Source organism: Gallus gallus, chromosome 7 (genome assembly GCF_016699485.2).
Source record: "Gallus gallus isolate bGalGal1 chromosome 7, bGalGal1.mat.broiler.GRCg7b, whole genome shotgun sequence".
NCBI classification, from domain to species: domain Eukaryota; kingdom Metazoa; phylum Chordata; class Aves; order Galliformes; family Phasianidae; genus Gallus; species Gallus gallus.
Genome location: NC_052538.1, coordinates 22,438,710 through 22,454,014, shown reverse-complemented (window position 1 = coordinate 22,454,014; position 15,305 = coordinate 22,438,710). Strand labels below are relative to the sequence as shown.

The window sequence follows — 15,305 nt, the reverse complement described above, 5'->3', positions numbered from 1 at the left end:
AGATAATTCCTTCTGGATGTTTTGATCTTTTTAAATAACTTATTTTTCTTGAAAAAACTATATTCTGGTGGCCCTCTGCAGGAGACTGCCTACTGGAACAAAATCCCATCACCACGGGAAGGAAGAAGGTGCAAGATAATATTATTCTTTTCTAACTATAAGGACAAAAGAATTGTTGGATGAGAAAACGCCACTAGGAACAAGAGGAGATTAATCCTCTTTCAGGTTTGTTGCAGTGTTATCGTTCCCTCTCAGATACAGACAAATGTATAGGACACGGTTTCACATGTCAAAAACTGGTTCTGCTGAAACAAATCACAGATAGATCCATAACCAAACACTGAAAGTCATTTTCCAAGCAGTTTCTAGATGCTTTTATTCCCCACTGCTAGGAGTCATGCCTTCAGTTCAGGGCGCTGCGGGGACTTTGCCTCTTGCTTCTACTTGCTCAGATCCACTTCCAGGAAGCCCATACTCATGTCTAAAAACACCTCTGTGCATTGCCTAGATCCATCTAATGATTGTTCACAGCACAGTCCTCTTCTCCTGTCTCCCTTTTGCCAGTATAAGTGTGAAGCTTTAGTGCTCAATCAATAAAGTCTACACCTTCAACACAGAAGACAGGCAAAGCCATTTAGCTCAAAGTATTCCTGGGCCCTCCTAATTTGTGTCAGTGGTAGGGTGCTACCCTGGTATGCAAAGAGGTAGCTTTGAGATGCATCACCCCGAGATCCAATTAAAAGTCATAAAGTCTCTCTAACACCAGGGCTATCATGCAATAGGCCCAGGTTTCCACTAGGGCTAACAAGGGCAGAATCAGGCTATGTTATTTCTTCCTGTTTCCTGCACTTGCAGCAAGTTCAAGCTCCCGAGTTTGTATCCTACTAAAACTTCAGACTTCTTAGCACTGTTTCCTGCACAGCCGTGTGGACAGTGGAGACAATAATCTCTACTTTGGTCGGACTGTTCTCTATAGGACAGTTCCTGTCTGGATTAGTTTCTTACCATTCTCCTAGTCCTGTTTTTGGTGGGTTTTTGTTTTGTTTTGTTTTGTTTTTTTTCAAAGTATGCTATCTCAAACTATGAAATTCATTTTGGGTTTTGCAAAACTCAATAAATTCTAGAAGAGTGATAGGCCTTTATAACACAATGGAAACCACAGCAATGATAGCGGAGTAGCAAAGCCCCAGACTGCAGCAAGCAAGGATATGGTCAAACATGACAGCTACGGACACAGATACAAAGTAAAGAAACAGCTTACCTTTAGAAGGCTTCAAGCAGGCAGGGTTCCCCAGTAAGACCCTGTCACCTCCACTGCCAACCCTTAAATGAGGGAAGGGATGGATCCTGGCTCTACCCCTTCCGGTCACTCAATGCATTGCATGCACCTGAGTTCCCCTGGGTTGGCCCTGCCTTCCCACCAGGTGCTCAATCACTGCTTCAAGCTGTGACTTAGCATTACCACTATCACCTTATATCCACATCTCCACCTGAAGTGATTACACTGAGGCGTTGGGATGGATTTGACCTCCATTGCAATGACAACCTATGGGAGGGTTAGAATGAAATGAAATATCGGTTGTGAAACATAATGATTTTTTAACTTTGCTGAACAAGGCAAGTAAAGATCTGTTTAGTAAAGTGTGCAGCTAGAATTCTGCAGCAGTCTCTATACCCACAGGCTCTCACCCCAGGTTACCAAAGAGTTCTCTCTCAAAGATCCCTATTGTTACATAGTACTGGAGTACATTGACTAAAAACCTCTATCACTTTAAAGCTGCCTTTTATGTTGGCATCAGATTTAAGAACGTTCATTCAGAAAATTAATCTAATCTTAAGAGATTAATTTTCTTTTTTAATCAAAACAGCAGCTCAAGAGCTTCTAATCTGAACAGCAAATCCTGAAACTGAAAAAGAAGCAGAGCTGTGATTTGATCACATTGCTGTGACAGCTGAGTCAGTAACCAGAAATGCAGAAATTGGTATAGAATGATGCCACTCAACTATGAAATTCAACTGCTCTGCTTTTGACATTTCATGCAGTTTTGATCTGAAAAGAAATAAAATTCCTTCAGTCACTTAGAATGTACCTTACATTCCTATTTCAGTGGTGTTGATATCTGTACGTGTAATATTCTCCATGCATGTTTCTTGTCAACAAGATTAAGAAAAAAGTCTATTTACAGATTTCCCCTATTAAAAAACATAGTACAAAGACTGAGTTGTTTGGTTAGGATGATAATACAGGCAGCTCCACAAATGCCTTTTTGCAAACAAAACCACGATTTGTCACATCTCACTTCCTCCAGTTTTCCTTCAGCTTCTACCTAGACCTAAATTTGTTCCCAGCTCTCGTGGTAAGGTGACTCACTAAACTTGCATTTAGGCCTTGCATGACTCAGACAGGTGTTCTTCGTATGTCTGCATCAAAGAAACACTGAAAAAGAGAGAAATCTCTCCTTCTCCAGTGAATACTTTTTTGCCCTCTTCCACCAAATCAGCACTGGTAGAAAGGTGAAGGAGAGGGCAGTAACATACTTCACTATGCTGCTCTTTACTAAGTGAGTGTGTCTAAATCCTTGTTAAGGGATTAGCACAATTCAATGCAGTTCTAAAAGGCTTGTGTAGCTGAAATGAATACAGGATTCAGTCCTAACACAGCAATTTTCTAGCAGAGTCAGTCCAGGCAGTATTTTACATGGTCCATGAATTCTTAGTAGGCTTCAGAAAGCCAGGCCCAAAAAGGTAAATCCACCACTGAAGTGTGGGGCTCAGCTGGAACTGGAATGCTGTTGAGGTCTTGAGGCTTATGAACAGAGCCTCCCAGCAGCACTCTTCATCCTAGAATGAATGCTAGGATGCTCTAGATACTGCTTCTCTATCCTACTGTTCCCCTTCCTGCTTCTGGGTTCTGTCTATAAAGACAGCTTCAAGCAACACAGCCTTTATTTCCCAGGTGGGTCCTTCTTTCCATATTTGACTCCATAACTGCATATTCCCCAGTTCTATACCAGCCTGTCAGTCAAGTGCAGCAGAGCCTTTATTAGAACCCAGTGAGTTTGAGACCACTGTCACCTCCAAGCAATATTTTTCAGCCCCAAATGTCCCCTTTGAGCCTATCAATATAAGAAAGCAGAGGCTGATAATTTGAGGCTTCCACAAGAATGGCTTGCACAAACACAGCAAGTCTAAGAGCAGAACTCCAATAATTTTCTATTATCAGGTCTCAAGGTAAAGCTTGGCCAAAATCCAGCTTTTTCCCCTTTAAGTGAATTGGAATAAAATCGAGTAGTCTGTTCCATTGTTCTTGCTAATACTTCAAGTGTTCCTCCATCCCTCAAACAGCTTTGATGTCATCTAGCTCCACTTAAAGGGGAAAGAATGTGTGATTGGGAATAATTAACAAGCTAAAAATGACTTCGTCAGAACATTTGCGTTATTGAATTACTTGCAGCTACCAGCTTTAGTGAGCTGAGGCAGTGTTTAGGCACTATTAGAGCCCTTTAAAGGGAAAAAAAAAAAAAAAAAGGAATAGAGATTTGATGAAGTACACAAAGTTGGACTTAAGAGGTGCAAGTTAATCTCCTGATTCTGCCTCAAAATTCTCATGTGACATCTGGCACATCACTTAGTCCACTTGCACTTCAGCCTCTCCCACACGATCCTCAGCTCCAACCCCCCTCCCATCCCCATGACTTGTCTCATTACAGCATAAGCAAATATTAACATTACAACAGAGCTATCTCTTATCCTGCATTCCTACCTCACTCAGCATAAAAGAGTCCTGGATTTTGTCAGTGCCTGTGGGAATTACTTTAATACAAATAATATTCAAGTCAGAAGTCTTTCTTCCCCTCTCTCTTATGTAGAGCATTGTTATTTTGAGGAGATGCAATAATAAAACTGCCAGTCTTTATAACAAGGACTGTAAGCAATCAATGCAGAAAAAAAGTCAACCAACATATGTCTCTTTCTTCTGCCACTACAAAGCAAAAATAAAGACATTTCTGTTGTTCCTCCACAACTGATTTAGTAACGCAGATAGCTTAGTCTCCTATTTCATCAGGAAAACCAGCACACATTATTTGGAAGAACTACCCTTCAGTACAGGATAACAGAAAAGCAGAAGTTCAGGCCTTAATAAATTGCATTTCATGCCTAGATTTCTAAGCATTTGAGCCATCTCACCCTTGTCACTAAGATAGCTGTTCTACCAGTTGTGCTGTGATCTAGCCCAGGGCTCTTGCAGATTTAACCTTTTCAAGGCACAGCAAAGAATTTAAGATTAGCTTAGACATCCCATTTACCCTCAGTCTACTTTAGATCTAAACTCCCAAAAAATAGCCTGGCTGTTCTATACCTAAGCAGTTTTATAAGGGAGAGATCATATATATGGTTAGACATACGCCATGCAAATTTGGGCTTGAGAGCAAAAGAGCAAGTTCCCGAGGGTTAAAAAAATAAATGAAATAGCAGAACACCAGTTCAGAGCACAACTCTTTGTCTAGTACCACAAGTTTCTAGAGCTCCCCTTTTTCTTTTCAAACCTACTCCTCCCATGAAAGCTCCCTTCCCCCCACCTCATCCCTATTAAATCAAAGCTGGGCCTGGCAACATCTGTAGATCATTAATGTTATCTTCAGTGTCTGCAGCTCATTGCTGTTCTATTAACCCTCAGCACAGACCAGCTTGGAGCTTACAGGATGCCTTGCTAAGGAAAGAGCTTGGTAGTACAAGGGGGAGGGGTGTAAAGAGGAAAAGAAAGTGCTTAACTTGGAGGAGAAGTTTTGAAAAACAATTATATAATTTATAATATACAACTATGTATCTATAAATAGAGCTATTGCTAGTGGTCTGCTGTAACAAAATGGAATCTTTCTTTAAGAGAATGGAGGAAAATCAGCACGTGCCATAGTGATACCAATTCCTTTGTAGGCAAGCTGTGTTACTGGCTGTAGCCACCTTGGTGTCCATGCTGCATGAATCAGAAGGGAGGCAGGGAAGGACCAAGTTATCAATAAGAGGCTTCCAATTTACTACTAAGAATACTGCTTCAGGCTGGCTCTTATTTCTTCTCTAACAAATCTTATCTCAAGGAAAAATAAACTTCTTAAAACATGTGTATCTCTTGCTGCTTTAGCGCCCACAAGTTTTGAGTCGAGGGGTGAAGGGCAGAGCACCCAAAGTGACGGAGTTACAAAGGTTAAACCCACATGAGGTGGTACCGAAGGAACCTCTCCTCGCAGCCAGTGGGGAAGGTTAGGTTGCCTGTAACAACGAATGTAGCCCAGCATGGTATGCACGAAAGCTATTTGCCTGTCCTGAGTGCTCCAAAGGAAATAACTGGGAAAGGAAATAACTTTTTTTTTTCTTTTTTTTTTTTGTTTTTTTGGAACCGAGAGTCACCCAAAGCAAGACTCAATGACTCAGCACCCCTTTTCTTCCTTTTTAATCTGTCCCTGCAAAGAACTGCAGGCTCTGAATACAGCTCACGCTGCTAAATGAGCTTCCTCTTAGGGTATTAAGTCCTGTGGGGAAAACACTTGTACTGCAGTCACCTGTGTTGTATTTATTCTGCTGGGGAAAAAAAAAAAAACCAACAAAGGAATGTAGTGCCTTCCTAAGAAGCTAACCCACTGCCTGCGACCCTGTGGTCCTTTCAGAAGCTATGGTTAAAGGCTCTGCCTTTAACCACATCCTCTGTGTGGTGTGTGTGCAGTTTGCGCTGCTTTTTGTTTCTTTCCGTCCTGATTGTGGAGAGAATAAAAGGTGAGAGGGGAAGCTGTTGGGAAGTGTGGCTAAGGGAGAGAAAACACAGCGGATCAGCCAGACCACCCAGTTGCCACCAACTTGGAAGGTGTCAGAACGTTAAGTAGGGGATGCTGTCACTGCGCAGGCTAAAAAAGCTTTGGAAACTCAATCGAGTACGCAGGGAGAAAACAATCCTGATGGTGTTTGATGGGATCTGAAAATTTTGAAGGCCAGACATGGTAGCAGGATAAATAAACGAGGACTTCTAAAAAAGCTTCTAACAAGTGCTAATGTCCCAGTCTGAATCCTTCATGCTAGCTGAGGAAGCAGCACAAGATGTTTGCTATGCACCCCCTGACCAGCATGTGTGCACACCTCCCACTGCTGTGTATGGTTGTTCTCTCTTTACTTCAGTTTAGATTTCTTCTTTGAACTTTAGTTCTCATTATTTTTGGACTTGTCGCTTTGTTTAGAAAGATTTATTTCCACTGTTCCTTCTCTGTTCTTTCCTTGCCTCTTCTCTTCTGGATGCTTTTTTGGCACGGCCCATTGCTGTTTTTTTTTTTTTTTTTTAATGACTTTGTGTACTATTTCAAAACAGTAAAATGTTTTTGAAGCAAGATGATCCTGTGTTGCTATGCTCATGCAGTAGCTCCTCTACCTCTCCTCCTTTCTAAAGGGTTCGTGCTGTACTCCTGGTTTTCACTGTTCATTAAGAAAACAAGTGACTCAGAATAGGAGAGCTCAAAAAATAAAAATAAATTAAAAATCCATTCTTCTGTGCGGATAGCTCGATTTTCTTAAGGTTGACTTACCACCACGAGGGCGAGCCAGGTGTCTGTCTGATCACAGCGGCTTTCAAACACAAGCAAAAGGATATTTCTGTCAAGTAATGTTGAAACTGGCTGAAATTGGCAGGGGAAGGGGAACAGCTGGCTGATGTGAGCACTGAACTGACACTTCCTTTGGACATAAGGGTTAAGATCAAAAAAATGTTCGTCCCTGTATATTTCAGATCACGTTGTACCAAGTCCCAGTGACTTCCAAGTTGGAGGCTTGATCTAAATCTAAATTTAGTAGCTCAAAAATCATGCCAGTTTATAAATATATGCACAAATAGATTTGATTGGCTGAAATAGTTTTCCTTTGATGTTCTGGGGTGAGGCTCCCCTGTGTAAGGTCTGCGGGGGCAGAGTTGGCAGAGGTGCACTACTCTGATTTAAATTTAAAAGCCTCTACAATCAGCTTTTGAAAGCTCTTCACTTTAGTCAATACAGTAAATGATAGCTATGGATTTTGGATATCCAGAGCATTTGGATACTGGGTAAATTGATCAGCATAGCTTGAGTGTTAGTTCTATACTGGGTAAGGCACAGAGCCCGTGCAGTCCTATGCTTATATAAGCAATAACATGAAGATTCATCTGGTTTCTAGTCCAAATGCTTGTGCTTCTCAAATCATTTTTTTCTGAATTAAAGTTTCTTAAAAAAAAAAAAACTCTCACCTTCCTGACAGACTTTTTTTTTCACCTCAGGACTTTCTAAGGCACTGAGGTAGCAACACAATGCTGGACCACAGTACAGGTTTAAGCACCTTCCCAGACAAGGAAAGTGAGACACGAGATTACTCAAAATCTTCCCAGGTAATGAAGGTGAGACAGAAGATTACTCAAAAATTGGAAAATAGGACGTGTGCTTCAATGCCAGAGGAGCTTTAAAAGAAATTCCACTCTGTGTTAGGATAGGGGCATCTTTTCTGCCAGGAGTGCACACTTGCAGTAAATACAAGGGATCTGTCCTGATGAAACTTCTATTGACTTGAGGCTCAGCTTTTCCATCATGAGAAGAGCAAGATCCTTAGCCTGCACCACAGTGCCCTTCACGAGCGTGAGGTCTCTGTACTTCGTTTAGTGCTCCGAACACTTGGCAGACAGTTTTCTTCCTGCTGATTTGAACATTCATAAGATTAGAAATGAACTTTTTATTGGTGTTACGTGCCTGGTATCCAAACGATATCTCCTGTTGAACACCCTCCATGGAGCCCAAATTTAAATGAAAAGATTCTGAAGTGGTGGAGACTTCAGTTTCAGCCATGAACATGCCTGTCAATAGACCTGGGTGCAGCCTGCTGTCCAGTAGACTGGCAGCATATTGGAAATACACATCTACGTCTTTCCAGAGATGTGGAGCTGAGAGATCAATGTGAATCTTCAGGGAGAATTTAAACATTGCTCCCCAGAAGAAGGGCATCTCCCTGATGTGGACCTGGAACAGATGTCACTGAAAGACAGCTGAATCTTAAATTCAGAGCCAGGAAAGACCTTAGGCCATCATGTGTAGCTCTCTGCTAAGAGTGTCAGACACGTCTGGGAAGTCCTAACTCTTCCAACTGTAACCATTTCTTACGCTTTCTTCTGCTAGATGAGTTTCCAAGGACCTTATTCCTGTCACTTTAAAATGTTTTCTCCACATTTTCCACCTGACACTCTCCTAGGAGTAAGTTTATCCCTACACATTTTTGAGCAAACGTTTCACTTCAGCTGTAACACCCCTTTTCTCTTCCTGATGAATGACTTCAGTCTAGTACTAAATAAAAGCTTAACTCCACTTTTAGTAAGCTGTCCCCCACTTCTGCTTCATCATTCTTGAACAGGAGTGGCCATAATTATACATTAAGTGTAACAAGTGTGCAGGGTTAGAAGGGGAAAATGTAGACAATTCAGGGAGAAAAAATGGTGGATTCATCCTCTACTGGTGGAAAGAGATATCCCACAATCAGAGCGGTTCTGTCAACATTTGTAGTCGCAATTTGAAACAGACCCACATACATCTGCGAAAACAATTTGTGCAGCAACCACTGGAGTTGGGGTAATAAAGACTTTTTTTTTAATCCAGTCATTGGTAGAATGAATGGATATTGTCAAAAGGATCCCTTATCCTGTATTAAAAATAAGCACATCTCACTTCAGCCTCTGCAAGACACAAATACCCCAATCGTTTCCCTTTCCTTTTTGGAGCTCAGAGCAGGCTTTCAAGGGCAAAACAAAGAAGCCCAAATTCTAGTGAGACCTGTGGAATGCAGCACGCAGTGGGTTTTATACAGAGGGTCTTCAGGAATTTCCTCTGAAAAGTGAAAAACTCTTCTCTGAAGAAATAAATTAAAAGCTGAAGGTGGAAGTGTTGGAGTTTAGAGTGGGCTGTGTTAGTGGTCTGCAGGGACAGAAGCTGTGAAAGGAGAGGAACTGCTGTCCATCACTGCTGTTAAGGCACTCTTTTGTTACTTGTGGGATGGCGTTTGCAATTGAATCAGCTCCAAATCTAAGGGAATGGTTCTACACCCTGTGCCAAGAAGAGCTAGCTCTGGCTTTGGAGAAACTCCTCTCTGTACATCCCAAAAGAGAGGGAGAAGGGAACTGGAATGGCACACTGTGGAACCTGACATTATCAGCCCCAGCCCTTCTAACAGCTTTGCACTTCTCGTGTGTTTGCAGCACAGGAATTTGGCATATTAAAACTCTTAATATAACGACCTCCATGACACTGGAATAGCAGGAATACAGCTCTCCATACTTCACCTTGAGCTCTGGAAATGATGTGTGTTCCCCTCATTATCTTCATCTGCATGGGTACCCTCCCTGCCCACCCAGCGTTCAGAGCAGAATCTGTGCCCAGATGAGCGTCAGATGCTGCTGTAGATGCCCTGTGTTTAGTTTAGTTCTAATTGGATGCAGGAAGAGGGGAATCCTGTACACTTAGCTTGTGCTTGGTAGAGCTTGTTTCAATTTTATTTGATTCTGCATAGCTCTCGTAAAGTTGATCCCAAAGGGCCCTGTCCATTGCATCAGCTTGCTGCTTGCTTTCTGCTTCCATGCTTTTGCTTGCTTGCAGGCAGTTACCCAAGAGCAAAGCCAAACAAACTAGGCTACCAGAAGGGCAGCCAGAGGCTGTTCTTGCAAAAGAAGCTTCACCCATCTTACCCAGAAAAGGGTGGGGAAAAAGACAAATTCTCCATTAAAGTGCTGGCAGTGGGACACCGTGCATACTCCCATCTCCCTTCTGAAAACAAGTTAAAAAAAAAAAAAACATTTGTGTGGGGGTTGGGGACCTGTTACATATACAAAGGTTTTCCTCATAGTTTCATTCTAGATTTCAGCCTTCAGTGTTTCAGGGACCTGTGACAGCCAAAGCAGGAGGAAAAAAAAACCCAACAGGAAAGCAGCAAAATGAAGCATTCATAAATTCAGAAAAGCCAGATGTAAAGGTATCCTCATCAAGCTTTGCTCAGCTTTTTTTTTTTTTTTCCCCTTTTTCTTTTTCCATGCTTTATCACAGCCTTCACTCACTCTTACTTGCATTTGCTTAATGTGTGGTCTGCACAGTTGCTAACAAGGAGAAGAAATGGGTGCACAGATGATACCGTCCCCCTGTCCTACAGTGCCACAGTTGTTCGTAACAGCCTGCGCAAGAAAGACCAGCTCAGCTGATGTGCAAATCAGAAGCAGTTGCACATACAAGAGCAGCAAGGGGATCACAGAGCATGCTCATCGCTTGAAAGCATGAGCTGCCAAACACTGGTAAATTTCAGTCTGTTTTTCGGTGGGTTTTCCTGAAGTTTATAACTTGACCATATTTACATAGGTTTTTGGTTTTCATGTTGATGGGCCAAGTGTTATCTTCGAGCACAGAGCAATTGTTCTGTCAAACATTATATTCCTATTTTAAGAAAATATATTTTCAAGGTTTTTCTTTAGAACGAAGAAGTTTGTTTCTCCCCCCTCCCTCACTTGAGCAAAAAGATGCCTTCTTCACTTGGGAATTGAACTGTTCTAGCTGAAACTTCAAAGGAAACTATTTTGAAGCAGATGTTCTGCAATGGAAAATTTCACATTGAGCCATTTCAGTGGTAGCTTTAAAAGCAATAGTAAAGCAAAGGCTTTTGTGCAAGGGGAAAAAAAAAAGTTAGATGCTATTGCACTGGCTGCACTTTAATGACATGGACTGATGGGGCTTTCTAGGGAACTGCATTCAAATATCTTTCCTTTTGCCCAAATCCTGATGTTGGCCCATATAGAGGGTTGACACAAAAAATCCTCCACTTCCTGAAGATTCACCACATTCAGATGAAGACAATCTTGCTATTGCCTGTGAATACAGGAAAAACAGAGGTCTCATTCATCCTCAGCTCCTGTTAGGCACCAGAGGATGACAAGAAGACCGAAAGGCTCTATTCCCAGCTCAGCTGTGGTTCAGTGACCACTGGCAGGTCCCATGAAAGCAGTGTGCCTGAGCATGTCCCCCCATCAGCAGCTTGCAGCTCTGCTCCATCCTGTCATCTCTGCTTGGGAAATCATGGTGACTTTGCTTCCTCAGCAGTATTAAAAGCTCCACAGAGACTGTAACTTCAATGGTTCAAGTCAGCAAATCCCAGTGTTCCTCTGGCTTCACAAACACGTGGCTGATTGAAGCAGAAAATGGAATTAAGAACTTTCCATACATAGAGAATATTTAATATGCATATTTATATAAATATATTTTTTATTATAGGAAAAAAATGAAGGACACAGGCATTTGAGACAAGCTGAAGATGTTTCTTGCATTTTATTGCCTCTGACTGCTTGAATCAAACCATTTAGACTAACATTATTCTTTCCAATATATTTATGAGTATGCTACTGTCATGACTCATTTATGACACAGGAAGCCTGTGAAGGCCACGTGTGTCAGAGCCTTTCACTGGTTGGTTCCCTGCTGTCTGACCCAAAGAAACGTCCAACAGCCGTTATATTCTTTGTCTTTATTCTCATGGAAACAGAAAGTGGATTTGAGGTGAAACATCTGGTTTGTTTTGGGTAAGTGTTATTTATCTATTCTTTTGCTTTGGCTTTATAATGCTTTGTTCTTCCACCCCCCCTCCCCCCCCCCCAAACTTTCTCTCCTTTTTGGAATACAGGCCTTATTTGAAGTCCATTGGATTTTTCCATCAACTCTAACGAGACCTTGGATCAAGCCCTAAACACAGATAAGGATTTTGTTTCATAAGGTTGTATCTGCCCTCTTATGATCTCCATGCCTTCTGCATTTGCTGAAGAGTTTGGCATATCCCTGCATACTACATTTGAAGGTGTTTCCTGTTTCATTGTTAATGTGTTCCATTCACACCAACAGCATTCTACGTATTGGAAAAGCAGGGAAGGGAGGTACTCTTTTCCATGGTAGACAAAGATCAAAGATAGTGATGGATTTAGGGATAAGAGCTGTGGTGTTGACTCAAACACATTTCAGCAATGCCAGGGACATGTCAGTTGCATACAGAAATACAAGTCTGCATTTTATTAAAACTCTACTAGACCATTCAGAGCTCAAAGTATGTGAGAAATTCTCTTCCAAGCCTGCATGTGATCTACTGCTTGAACACATTCCCAAAGGAAGTGCTAGTGGTCCAAGTGACCAGGACACCAGCATTACAGGCTGAGCATCCTCCTTCCTAAACAGCAGGCTTTGGACTGAAATTTAGGGTTTATTACCAGTACTGGCTGACAGTCCCTGGCACACAGTGTGGCTGTAAACCTAGGGCTGAAGAAGTTTTTCTTTTGCTGCAAGAAATAACATCCTATATGTATTAGCAAAAATAAATAAGTCATGCACATCTTCTGTTCAGGAAGGATTGTGACATCCATCAGTTCTACTGGAAGATGCTGATTCTATTCAGACACTAGCTTCTAACCAAACTTAGCTTAAGCTAGCGTTCAGTAGGTAGGTCAATGATATTTAAAGAGTCTCATTACTTTACTTATTCTATTTCTTTCATTACCTAACTTCCACTACTGTAACAAAATGGAAATCACAGCAATGACAGCAAAGCAGCAAGGGCCCAGAGTACAGCAAGCGAGTACATGCTCAAATGTAACAGCCATAGGCACAGAAAACAAAGAAAAGAAGCTGCTTACCTTGGGAAGGCCTCAGGTACAGAGGGATCTCCAGTGAGATCTCCTCACTTCCACTGCCAACCCTTAAATGTGGTCTCGGAAGGGATGGATCCTGGCTCCACCCCTTCCAGTCACTCAATGCATTGCATGCACCTGAGCTGCCCTGGGTTGGCCCTGCCTTCCCACCAGGTGCTCAATCACTGGTTCGGGCCATGACTGAGCATTTCTGCTACAACTACCTCGAAATTGAGCTTAGGCTGTAACCTAGCATTTACACACATTCTTTTTCTGTTTTCATTTCCTCTAAGTAAGCTTCATTTTGTGTTCTCCTGTTAGCCTGATCTTCATTGTCTCCTCTATTAAGCACTAAAACAAAGTGTCCATATAGTTTCTGATTTCTCCCTCCTACCATCAGAACTGACCTGGGAGAAATTACCTCTAATCTAGTAGAACTGGCCATCTAAATCAGATGTTTTCTAAATTGGTTGTTACAATTCGCTTCCAAGGAGATTATGCTTTCTCTGCTGGTTCATTCATGTAGTCTCCCTTCCTCTTCCTACTTACTAAGAGTAGCTGTGAAGCTTTGATCTCCACTCCTCCAGCTTTTAACCTTGCTCCAGTATTCCACCTCCTCCTTGTGAGTGAGTAGAGACCCTTGGCTGACATTGGCAATGCACCAACATCAGGTGGTCCCAGTGAGGGGTTCTCTCTCCCCTCATTTGTGCTGTGCCTCCTTTTTCCTCTTCGTGTAGCTAAGGAATCTTTCATTTCCTATGACAGCTTTCTTTCAGAGGTCCAGCTTACACGGCTCCTCTGGAGGTTCAGCTGTAATCAGAACAGCCCTATGTAGCCTTTAAGGAAATTTGTTGATCTTAGAAATATTCCTCGTTTTGCATATGCATTCCTCAAAGCCACAGCGGGACAAATAGTAGGAATTACTCCAGTTTATGCTACTGTTCTCTATTGCAAGGCTACTGGTGTACAAAAAAAACCAAAATGATCAATGGAAGTCTGAAGAAAATTTCTAAGGCACATGAAAATCAAGCCATCGGGTCTATGTGGAACTTTCAGTTACAATTTCACACCAGTCGTTGGTTTATTCACTAATTTATTTGTGCTGACCGTAGGGTTTCCCTGCCTTTCTTGATTTTGACTGAAGATGTAGATTAGATGACAGTAATTGAGGCTGTGGAAGTTCATAAACTATTGTGGAAGGTTATGATCAGAAAGCAATGGTTGGAGCTGTCTTCACAGCTACGACGACACAAAAACCCTTTCCCTGGGCAGTGCTAATTGGTTACCCAAAACAGAGCACTATACCCCTACAGCCCCTCCCAGAGTGCCTGTCAGCATCCGTGTTTTCATCTTGTTTTTGTCAACAATTACACATAGTTGAAATAACTTATTTCTTGGCTTTCAGTCTCCCTGTTTTGTTTCCTTTATTCATAGGATGTTACAGGAGTAAGTGGCATCCAGCTTGAAATACTAACATGCTCGTACATCATCTGGCTGTTGCTTCAGATCCTCCTGAGCATCTTGCCCAGAAGTGACCTCCAGAATGCCTATGTGCTAGTACAGATTAAATGTTCAGACAAAACGTGTGAGCAACAGAGGAGACTGTGCTGTATGAAGCTGTTCTCCAAGGACATTCTTCCACTTGTCCCTTCCACAAGATCTGAAGAAACATCTGGACAAGGATTCATCACGTGACTTTAAATATGCTGATATTTGACTTCAGTGACATGTTCTGATGTCCCTTCAAAATGAAGCACCTACCAAATGAGGATTTAATTTAGATTTATGAGTGTGTTTATCGTCTATTAATGAAGTACTACATAATAACTCAAACCACATTTATTGAGGCTGTTGTGATTATGTAACGGGGTATTATGTTTCTAATAATTAGCTGGCACCATTCAATTACATATGAATTAAAGCAGTTGCTGAGTTTACTGAGGAGCCAGGAGTTGTTCTTAGCATGATTTTGGTGTTGGCAACTTCGTGCTCAGGAGGTGAGGTTTTATGCTAGGTGACAGCTGCCCATACTTTTGCCTTATGTCTTCATACTTGGCATGTAAAGGTCATCCTGAAAATGGGAGACCAAGAAATCTGGATATCAGGGATTCAGGAATAGGGAGGTGGGGACACAGTCCCAGCTTAATGCAGCAGGAAGTCAGGTGGGCCAGCATGTGTCTTCTGAATTTAGTCTCTTGTTTCATGTAGGACTGCAGGTGGAAACCCTATTCCATAGCCCAGGAGAATCTCTTAACCACTTGGTCAGCATCCCCCCTGTGGTGAGGGAGTCTGTTTTTACAAAAGAAATCCAAACCTTTGAAAGATCTTTTCATCATAATGTAGAAAAGGAACATTTATGAAATCTCAATTTCATGGGGTGGGAAAATTGTTTCCCTCTTTGCTCTAGAGCAGATTGATAAAAGGCTCATGATAGCAATTGAACGCTGGGGAAATTTTTGATCTGTGCAGCTGTACATAATCCGTATTATTTTTACAAGTCACTGGAGGCATTTAGTAGGGTCAACATGGTAAGAAATCTGGACGTGAAAGTGAAACAAAGTGTCTGTCAGAGGGGCCAGATTTTAATTGGAAACTAAATTTAATTTTAGAGAAA

General features: G+C 41.8%; 1 long non-coding RNA gene across 1 annotated transcript; it reads left to right on the top strand.

Annotated features, from left to right (window-relative positions):
• Window positions 1-9,542: 9,542 nt before the first annotated feature.
• On the top strand, window positions 9,543-14,792 carry LOC101749715. Its single transcript, XR_212663.4, has 2 exons — window positions 9,543-11,599; window positions 14,126-14,792. It is a non-coding gene; the product is annotated as an uncharacterized LOC101749715 (long non-coding RNA).
• The last annotated feature ends 513 nt before the right edge of the window (window positions 14,793-15,305 follow it).